The sequence below is a fragment of the Macrobrachium rosenbergii genome, chromosome 2 (assembly GCF_040412425.1).
Source record: "Macrobrachium rosenbergii isolate ZJJX-2024 chromosome 2, ASM4041242v1, whole genome shotgun sequence".
Lineage (NCBI taxonomy): Eukaryota > Metazoa > Arthropoda > Malacostraca > Decapoda > Palaemonidae > Macrobrachium > Macrobrachium rosenbergii.
In genome coordinates, this window is record NC_089742.1 from 34,308,899 (window position 1) to 34,319,521 (window position 10,623).

A 10,623-nucleotide genomic window follows, 5' to 3' on the forward strand; every position below is an offset into this window, starting at 1 on the left:
AACAATATCACATCGCATACTGGTGAGAAAGAAGTTTATATATATTAGAAAAACTATCACATCGCATAACTGGTGCTAAATAAGCAATTATTGACTACAAATTTAAATTGCTCTTATCCTATAGCAAAGACTTGTTGTGAGTATAAAAGAGCCATTTGAAAAACTTAATTCCTGGTGCAGACAATTTCGAACCTGTAAATGTACAATCCAACAGATATAGTAGCATGCTAATACATAAATGCTGTATGTTCTTTGGCTAGTTTTTCAAATAACACGTTGTAACGTTAGTTAAATGGAAAATTTTTACTTGTCTCGTAATTGACTAGTTTTTACTCCGTAGGTGCAGGAGGAGTGATGTCAAGAGTCAAGAGATCCACAGGTGGAAAGTAATGATGTCTAGAGATCCACAGGTGGAAAGAAGTAATGATGTCAAGAGATCCACAGGTGGAAAGAAAAGTGATGTCAAGAGATCCACAGGTGGAAAGAAGTGATGTCAAGAGTCAAGAGATCCACAGGGGAGGAATGTCATGAGATAATGGAGATCCTGTGGAAAGAAGTGATGTCAAGAGTCAAGAGATCCACAGGTGGAAAGAAGTAATGTCAAGAGATCCACAGGAGGAAAGAAGTGATGTCAAGAGTCAAGAGATCCACAGGTGGAAAGAAGTGATGTCAAGAGTCAAGAGATCCACAGGTGGAAAGAAGTAATGATGTCAAGAGATCCACAGGTGGAGGAGTAATGAATGTCCAGAAATCCACAGTAATCAAGTCCATCGCAATTTTTGGAGAAACTAAAACTAAAGAAATGCAGTTAAAAATAGATATCCAAATAAAACGTAGCATGTAAATCTTAACGCTTTTATTCACCAGCGTTGTTTGTTTTTAGGATACTCTTTTATTCAACTGTTTTTACGAATACAAATAAAACGTAGCATGTAAATCTTAACGCTTTTATTCAACTATTAGTTTCGTAAAAACAAAGTGTCTCTCCGACTAACAAATATCCCTGCTTCTGTTAAGGATGGAGGTCAAACACGTGTTGCTCCTGAAATGTCTTTCTGTAAACCGCGCTTTAGAAAGTGGTCGTCGTCAAAACGTTGCTGCTGCGGCTGTAGTCTTGCTGGCAGCTGTTAACTATCAGTAAATTGTTCTGGTGAAGGAGGGTGGTCAACACGTTGTTCTCGTGCAGTTTATGGTGTTGCTGGGTTTATCAACTGATGGCCAAGATGATGATACCCTTCCGCTGGCCAAGATGATGATACCCTTCCGCATTTCATGGGGTTGAAAGCAGCTGATGGCCACCGTGATGCTACTACGTCTTTTTTAAATCTTTAGAAAAAAACCGGTTGTGTGTGTAGACCGTTCCCTGATTTTCCATGACCTGGAAATATATAAATCAGGCAGTAAATAGATATTAAACTATGAATCGATAAATTTAAATTTTCTCCATTCACTTTTTGGTTTCCAAACTTCCCCTAACGTGAGAACCTCAATTTATTAATAATTAGCTTATTTAATTTTAATGAAATATTGAAAACGCTGATTATTATTCTTAATTACTTTTGAATATTGTTCTTAACTTATATACCTCTGGAGTAAATATAATGCACTGCCTTCAGCCATTTGTTAAAAAAGCTACAATCATCGAACAATCTACTGCTAAAAACTAGTTTACACTTACACTTTATCAAGGGTAAAAGCGATAACTTAAAAATATCAGATTTACCATATAGTATATGAACTTGCCAGACTGCACAATGACAGTCTTTGTTGCTCATCGTCAGTTGTCACAGAAAATGAAGAGCACAGCAAAACTTCAGTATAGAAATTACTTCCATAGCTGCTCTGCATGAAGTTGGGTCGCTTGCACGGACGTAAAGAACAAGAAAATTACTTGCCAATCCACCCTACAGCCAATCCAACCCGTATCTCTCACTGAATGAGATAATAGATACTACTGTCTTACCCCCGAACAAAATAGAACAGCAGCTTCCTTGAAAGTAGATAACAGAAATTCCCAAAGGAAACGGCATGTTGAGTTAAAAGTTATATTTACCAAGAGTCACAGACCACCCCACTCAGCTCAAAGAACAAGGGGATATCCTTATACTTGCTTTAGCGAGCTTTAGAACTTCCACAACTGGTCTGTCAACATTCCGATGGCGGATAGGTTCACAAACATTAAAAATGCTAAAATGGCCTCATTCCAATCACTGTTCACTTGTGTGTAGTCAATACATACCGCAAGACACTAGAGGAAAAACTTAAGCTACTAAACATTACGAACAGCTTTGAACACAAGCAGAGTTTGGAGGACAGCCTATAACCACGATGTTATCTGGCAGTAGCAAAATTTTCAAAACAAGCTCATGAGTGAAGGTTTAAGATTAAAAGATAACTTTCTTGAGAGCCTCCACCCAATTCCTTGCAGAATTAAAGATTATGCCAGTGTTAAGAGACTGCTAGCAAAGAAAGGCTTTAGTACAGTGGTTCTTAACCTGGGGGGCGCGCGCACCCCTAGGGGACGTCAGCAAGCCCTAGGAAAAAGAATATATCTAATTATATTCATTATTCTCTTAACAAGAACTAATATTCAAAAGTTTACGAAAAAGTGCGAAAGTATCGCGTTATAACGACAGTTTCCAACAGTCTACTGCTCTAGTTAAACTCGTTGGGCTTGAGAATAAACACACACCCTCTCTTTCTCTTTGTTTTTCATTTTCCTTTAAATCCTTTAAATGCAAAGGGGCCGTGGAAGGAAGGACCAACTCTCAGAGGGGGCGTGGCAACAAAAAGGTTAAGAACCAGTGCTTTAGTATCTTAGTGGACACGAAGGACTGTTTTCCATTTGATAGACAAAATTGTTTCATCAACTTTGAGACCACTACGGGAACACACTTGCACGAGACTGACTATCTGCACATACCTAAACCAATCAAGTTCTAGGTGATGAAGGCAGACACCAGAATACAAGAACCCAAAACTCCAATCTCCATCACGGAATAAAACGTAAGGTTATCTTCGCAAACAAATGGTAAAGGTGGAAAGACCAAAAAATAAGTTTTAACCAGATAAACAAGGGCAAAGCACTGGGTACACTAACGCCAGAGGCATCCACTTCCCAGGAATGGCAAGACCTACTTAAGCATCATTCAGCCCCTAACAAGGAGTTCAAGTACAAGTGAAGCAATAGCTTGCACATCAAAGACCTGTCAAAGTTATGCTTCTAGATTATAAATTAAACACAACAATGCTTCGGATCATATTATCGTTTAATTTTATGACAAGTTCATACAGTATTTAATGACAAAAAGCAGTAAAATTACTATTTTATTTTACAAAATTTTGAGGGATCTCTTACCAAGACAGCAGTTATAAAGAGCCCATTCTTTGATTGCACAACTGAACTGTCAACATTCCGATGGTGGATAGGATCACAAACTTAAAATACTAAAATGGCCACATTCCAGTCATTGTTCATTTGTGTGTAGTCAATACATGCCGCAAGACGCTTAAGGAGAACTTTGTTATTAAACTTTAAGAACAGCTTTGAACAGAAGCAAGGGGAGCAGACTACGACCACGATAGTTAAACAACAGTAGCAAAATATTCAAAACAATTAAGCTGATAAGTGAAAGAGAAAGAACAAAACTTTCTCAAGAGCCTTCGTCCAATTCCTTTCAGAACTGAAGATTATGCCAATGATAAGACTCTCAGCAAAGGCTTTAGTATGTTAGTGGCCACGAATAACTTTTCCATTCGATGGACAAAATTATTTAATTAGCTTTGAGGCCACTACAGGAAACACACTTGCACGAGACTTACTATCTGCACATATCTTCTGCAATCAAGTTCTAGGTGATGAAGGCACACACCAGATAAGAGCTAAAAATATCCAGTTAGAAAACAAGATTCTCTTTAAAAATAAAAGGGAAAAATTGGAAAGGCGGCCAAACAATGACAAGTTTTAACCAGATAACAAGGAGAGTGCACTGCGTACTACTACTTACGCCCGAGGCATCCACATTTCAGGATCAGTAAGAACCAACTAGATAGATTATCATTTATCCCCTAATATGGGGCTCAAGTCCTAGTTAAGCAATAGTTTGTACATCAGACAAAAAGACCTACACAAGTTGTGCTTCTACATTATGAAAATCGAGACAATTAGCACTGCTTCGGATCATGTTATCCTTTATTTTTACGAAAAACTTATCCAGTATTCAATAAAGCAATAAAATATCTAGTGCTTACTACAAAAGATTCAGGGATATCTTACCAAGATAGTTATCTAAAGTCCATTCTTTCATAGCATAGGTCCAAAATTCTTGGCGCCATTGTCTTTCATTCTTTAATCTTGAGATTTAAAAACTTTCCCATGGCCGAATTTGCCCTGAGAATCTTGATTAGCCTATTATGGAGAAAATATATCAGATCAAGAACAGACATCCCTACAGTTCATAAAATATTTAAGTTATACATAGGTATACAGTTCATAAAACAAAGGTATACATAGGTATATTTAAAAATTTCAAATACTCAGTTTCACTGGTATATATCAATTATAACCATGAGGAGTAATCCCTAATAGCAAGTTAACCTTAAGGTGTCAGCAAGATTTCCCAAAAGACAAGATTAAAAACTTTAGGCGTTTCAGATATAGACCATACCTGGATTTACACGAAATACAAGTCACCAAATATCCCAACTCTCTCAAAACCAAGTAGATGACAGATTTTGTTGGGTATTTGCACTAGAATGTGACTAACTTGAATTATCAAGCACCCCGAAAAATAGGATTCAGTTACTAATCAAGCAATAGCTTGTACTTCATATTAAAGACTACGAAAGTTATGCTTCAAAATAAACAATGTTAGGGCTGACAACATTGTTATCCTCTAAAAACTAGTATATGAAAAGCAAAATGTACAAGCAGTTTTTCATATGTTTAACAAAGCCTGCAGAAAAATTACTACAACCCTAGTTATGCTTCAAAATTTATCTCAATATTAGGGCTGGTTCTGACAACCTTATCCTTAAAATATCGGAATGTGAAAAGTAAAATGTACTAGTATTTTTCACGCGCTCAACAAAGCCTGCAGAAAAATTACCAGTGTATAATACAAACGTTTAAGAGACGTCTTACCATGTGGCAGTTACAAGACGTCCATTCTTTGATTGCTTAGATCCAAACTGTATGAAAGGCGAAATCTCCCATTCATGGATTCTGTAGATTCAAAAACTCTTCCATGATAATCATCTTGAAGTTTCGTTTCTAAAACTCTTGATTATCCTGTTAAGAAAAATATCGTGTTGAGAAAAATATCGTGTTGAGAAAAATATCCTGTTGAGAAAAATATCCTGTTGAGAAAAATATCCTGTTGAGAAAAATATCCTGTTGAGAAAAATATCCTGTTGAGAAAAATATCCTGTTGAGAAAAATATCCTGTTGCGAAAAATATCCTGTTGAGAAAAATATCCTGTTGAGAAAAATATCCTGTTAAGAAAAAATTTGTACAATCAGATTTGTTCACTAAAGACAGGCTAATACTTTCTAGGAAGCTTAAGACGAATGATATGAAAGCCAAGTTAAAAAGTTCCCTACGAAATTATCTTAATTTTACTGATATACCAAGACAAATACATGCGTCAGGAGTACTTTTATCCCAATAGCCAGTTATCCTTAAACTATCAGTAAGTCCTAAAAAACAACGCAGCATAAAATTTTACAAATACTTTACGCGTATACAACCCTTACATGCACTAAAGCCTATTAGTTATGCGACTGAAAGGTGGAAATTGAGAAAAGAAAAAAAGTTGCTACTGAGACGTAACTAATGTTCCCTAGGTGAGGTAGTTACTGTCAAATTCTGACCTTCCAGTTTTGATTCTCATCTGACTATGATGATCTGAAATCTAAGATTTTATTTAAATAAAGGGTACTGCTATGATGCTTTAAAAGGCTGACAAGTTACTGATGAGTATGCAACTAGGGCAATTAAGACTTCAGAGATAACTCGCAGGGACAGGAGGCTGGTTCACATACTACACTAATTGGAGCCATATGATTTGTAATATCAAGACCTCGCCGATACTCTTACTTGCTTCTAAAGGGTCAAATGTTTACAGCTACCGTAGCATCCAACCTCCAGATTGCTGGGTCCATGAAATTAGAGCAATCATCTGAAATATTACTTAGCATCCAACCTCCAGATTGCTGGGTCCATGAAATTAGAGCAATCATCTGAAATATTACTTAGCATCCAACCTCCAGATTGCTGGGTCCATGAAATTAGAGCAATCATCTGAAATATTACTTAGCATCCAACCTCCAGATTGCTGGGTCCATGAAATTAGAGCAATCATCTGAAATATTACTTAGCATCCAACCTCCAGATTGCTGGGTCCATGAAATTAGAGCAATCATCTGAAAGCTTTAGCATCCAACCTCCAGATTGCTGGGTCCATGAAATTAGAGCAATCATCTGAAATATTACTAGCATCCAACCTCCAGATTGCTGGGTCCATGAAATTAGAGCAATCATCTGAAGACATTTAGCATCCAACCTCCAGATTGCTGGGTCCATGAAATTAGAGCAATCATCTGAAATATTACTTAGCATCCAACCTCCAGATTGCTGGGTCCATGAAATTAGAGCAATCATCTGAAATATTTAGCATCCAACCTCCAGATTGCTGGGTCCATGAAATTAGAGCAATCATCTGAAATATTACTTAGCATCCAACCTCCAGATTGCTGGGTCCATGAAATTAGAGCAACTATTTTAAATATTACTTAGCATCCAACCTCCAGATTGCTGGGTCCATGAAATTAGAGCAATCATTTTAAATATTACTTAACACCCAGCCTCCAGATTGCTGGGTCCATGAAATTAGAGCAATCATCTGAAATATTACTTAGCATCCAACCTCCAGATTGCTGGGTCCATGAAATTAGAGCAATCATCTGAAATATTACTTAGCATCCAACCTCCAGATTGCTGGGTCCATGAAATTAGAGCAATCATCTGAAATATTACTTAGCATCCAACCTCCAGATTGCTGGGTCCATGAAATTAGAGCAATCATTTTAAATATTACTTAGCATCCAACCTCCAGATTGCTGGGTCCATGAAATTAGAGCAATCATTTTAAATATTACTTAGCACCCAGCCTCCAGATTGCTGGGTCCATGAAATTAGAGCAATCATCTAAAATATTACAGACTAGTCCACGTGATTGGTGCACAAAATATGGAATTATTCTTACAAATTATTGAAAAGTAGGGTCCACTAACGCTGACGCCTATCTACGGCACTATGGCTTTTAAGAATAACTTCCTTGAACTTGGCAATAATGGTCTCACATCAAGTACATGCACAAGCTTTTAGTCTGGCACGGGGGCCATGAATTATAGAGCGTCATACCATGAATCTAGATGTAAAGCAACAGAAAAGATACGTGTAAGATATACTACATCCACATCAGGCACATACCAGAGCCAGAATCCTAGTAAAACAAACTCAGCTTTACATCTCAATTCCTTTGGAGTCCAGAGTTCTTGAAACAATTCACAAACTTGTAATTTTTTAGTTCCCTAAATGCTACACCTTTCTTTAAACAGTCCCTTAACCGTGGAGTAGACAGTTATCCTAAACAGTATAGTGTAAGTGGAGTAGACAGTTATCCTAAACAGTATAGTGTACGTGGAGTAGACAGTTATCCTAAACAGTATAGTACACAACACTAAGAAGTTTACTATGCAATTATTCCTAAACTGTCCTATGATTTAAGTATAAGAGCACTAAGAGTATAAGAATCCCAACATATAAAAGTTCATTGGCCCCTCTCAGGTGCTTCATTTTGCCTTAAATTCAACCCATGTTACCATAAAACCCCAAAATTCCATATTACTGTTATTCTTACTCCTCTCAACATATTAATTCCCCCCCAAAAAATATCCAGTTAAAGATTAAAAATTTTCCTATCTTCGATAACCTGGGGCTCCGGGATGCAGGGCTAACAATCAACTGAAGTATACATGAAAATGCCTAACAGTTACTGATAATACATGGAGGGCAATTGAAGCCGACTTACGAGGTCACATCTTGATGGGAAACAACACATTCACTTGCTGCTCTTAAGTCTCATGATTCTTAATATCAAGACTTCACTAATGCTACTTGCTCCAAAAGAGAAAAAAAAAGGGCATTTTCAAATGCATACACCTACCATAACAGACTGCTGGGTCCATGAAATTACACCAAGCATCCCAAAACAGAATTCTTACAAAATATTGAAAGTGGGGCCCACTGATGCTACCAACGCCACCTAGCATGAAAGTACCCGAGTGAGAGAGCATCCAATATTCATTTATTGCACTACTGTTGCTTCATCAGCCACTGTTTTGTACTCTACAAAAGCATGTAGACGTTACAAAATTACGGTATCCAATAAAAACTGCTGAACAATACCATAAGGTTAAATATGCCATGAACAGGTCCGTAAATGTTCAAGGTCAAATACACAAAACCAGCTAAAATGGCATACGACCCATAAGATATAAAATGTCATGTAATGAATATAAGAGCAAATCAACTGGACTAACATGCGTATAAAGTATACTACATCCACACAAAGCACATACCAGGCACCAAGAGTCCTAATAAAACGCTCACTTGAAACCTCATGACCTTAAATGAATGTTATGGCTTTAAGTCCAGGGATGAAGTGCAAGATCACAGCAGCTTTTTAGAATCCAGAATTTTACAACCACCTCTGACATTCATTAAATAGTATAGTTTGCAGTTGTTCCTAAACAGTATAGAAGACAATTAAGAGCCCTAAAAATACTGCTTCTGCAATCAGTCATGATGTTGCTAGTGTTCTCTACAAGTACATCACTATTTGAAAAGTTAAGGCACCTATGAAGACGCGTTAAATATACTGTGTACAAACCCGTAATTTCCTAAGATAAAGCACACAACAAAACGCTAAGCTGCCATAAAAACCATAAAGCGGGTCATGCCATAAGTAAATCAACGGAGCAGGCATGTGTACGGTAGACTTCGTCCACATTCATATACTCGACAGCCAGATTCCTACTAACACAAATCTCTGGCATCTCAATGTCTGAGGAATAACATGACTTTGGACTCCCGAGTTCCAGAGCAACTTCAGAATTTTTTGTTATTAGTTCCCAAAAAGCTGCAATTATCTATTAAATCAAAATAAGAAGATTATGGTTTGCGGTTAACCCAAAACAATATACTGTAGTTCATAATTAAACTAGTCAACACCAGTCTAGTATTCAATTATTCCTAAACAGTACCCAGGTAGTATGTAATTAACAGTATCCAGGTAGTATGTAATTGTCCCTAAACAGTATCCAGTTATTATGTAATGAACACTATACAGTATAGTACACAATTATCCCTAAACAGTATCCAGGTAGTATGTAATTACCCTAGACAGTATCCAAGCAGTATGTAATTAACTCTCTACAATATAGTATGCAATTATCCCTGAACAGTATCCAGTTAGTAATTAACACTATACAGTTTAGTATGCAATTATCCCTACACAGTCACAAGACATCTCAATCTAAGACCGCAAACGTTACCTAAGCTAAGAATCCCAACAAATACTAGGTTGTAAAAGTCTGCCTCCCTAAGGGGGGCTTCCTCTCACCTGACGTTCCACTCTTGTGATCACGGGTAATCTTACCATTCCTATATCGATTCAAGTTCCAATCTTTAAAAGATGAAAATTCCTATCTTCGTTAACTTGAGCTCTCCCGTAAGCAAAACTGATGGTAAAGTATAGTACATGCGATTACCATATCCGATATTTGCAATACTTAATTTCCGAATCTACTTACACCGAGCAACTAATGATCTGCTTTCGTGTCAGTACTGCGTCAGTGACATGGACCACAACCACACAATACAGTGTTCTGTAGCTTAAGATATACTGAACATTTCCCTTTGACTTCAAAAGCTGATAAATTCTGATCAACTCCGAAAAACACCCGGGGCTACAGCCTTACCATTCGGGCCATTTCTGGACATTCTGCAACATGACCGTACTCAATTCAAGAAAATTTTAACACTGCACACATCAAAAACTAACCATCACTCACCAGTATAAATGAACCTCCTTTAAGTTTCCAAAGAATGATAAAAATTAAAATTTCACACCATCTGCAACCACATGCACCACAACAGTCCGAGTTACACAAAATGGCCGAAACTAAAATGAACCATTGTTTTTGGTTTGCCTTCGAGATCCAAGGACCACGAAATGCCAGAGTGAAACAGACTTGTTAAGTCTGTGCTTCGACACAGAACTGGAAAGAGGAAAAGAGAGATGGTGCAAATGGCCTTTAAAAGAAATGAGTAAGAATGTTAACCAAAAATGAAAGCATTATTAAAAACTACAAATCTTGAAAAGCCAGAATAGTGAGAGCTGATTTTTTTCCCATTCTTAAACATTTTGCTTAGATCGTTGATTTTTCTTACACCAGTTCTTCTATGTAACTTATGCAATTTCAGTTGAACAAATATTTATTCACGTCTCATTATAGGTTACTTAAATCATATTGTTCAGTCTTAGAACCACAATATT

General features: G+C 37.0%; 1 long non-coding RNA gene across 1 annotated transcript; it reads right to left on the bottom strand.

Moving 5' to 3' along the window:
• Nucleotides 1-933: 933 nt before the first annotated feature.
• On the bottom strand, nucleotides 934-10,279 carry LOC136844931 (uncharacterized). The gene is made up of 4 exons (XR_010855013.1): nucleotides 10,139-10,279; nucleotides 5,144-5,290; nucleotides 4,277-4,408; nucleotides 934-1,378 (listed from the first exon to the last, which is right to left on the bottom strand). It is a non-coding gene; the product is annotated as an uncharacterized lncRNA (long non-coding RNA).
• Nucleotides 10,280-10,623: the final 344 nt, after the last annotated feature.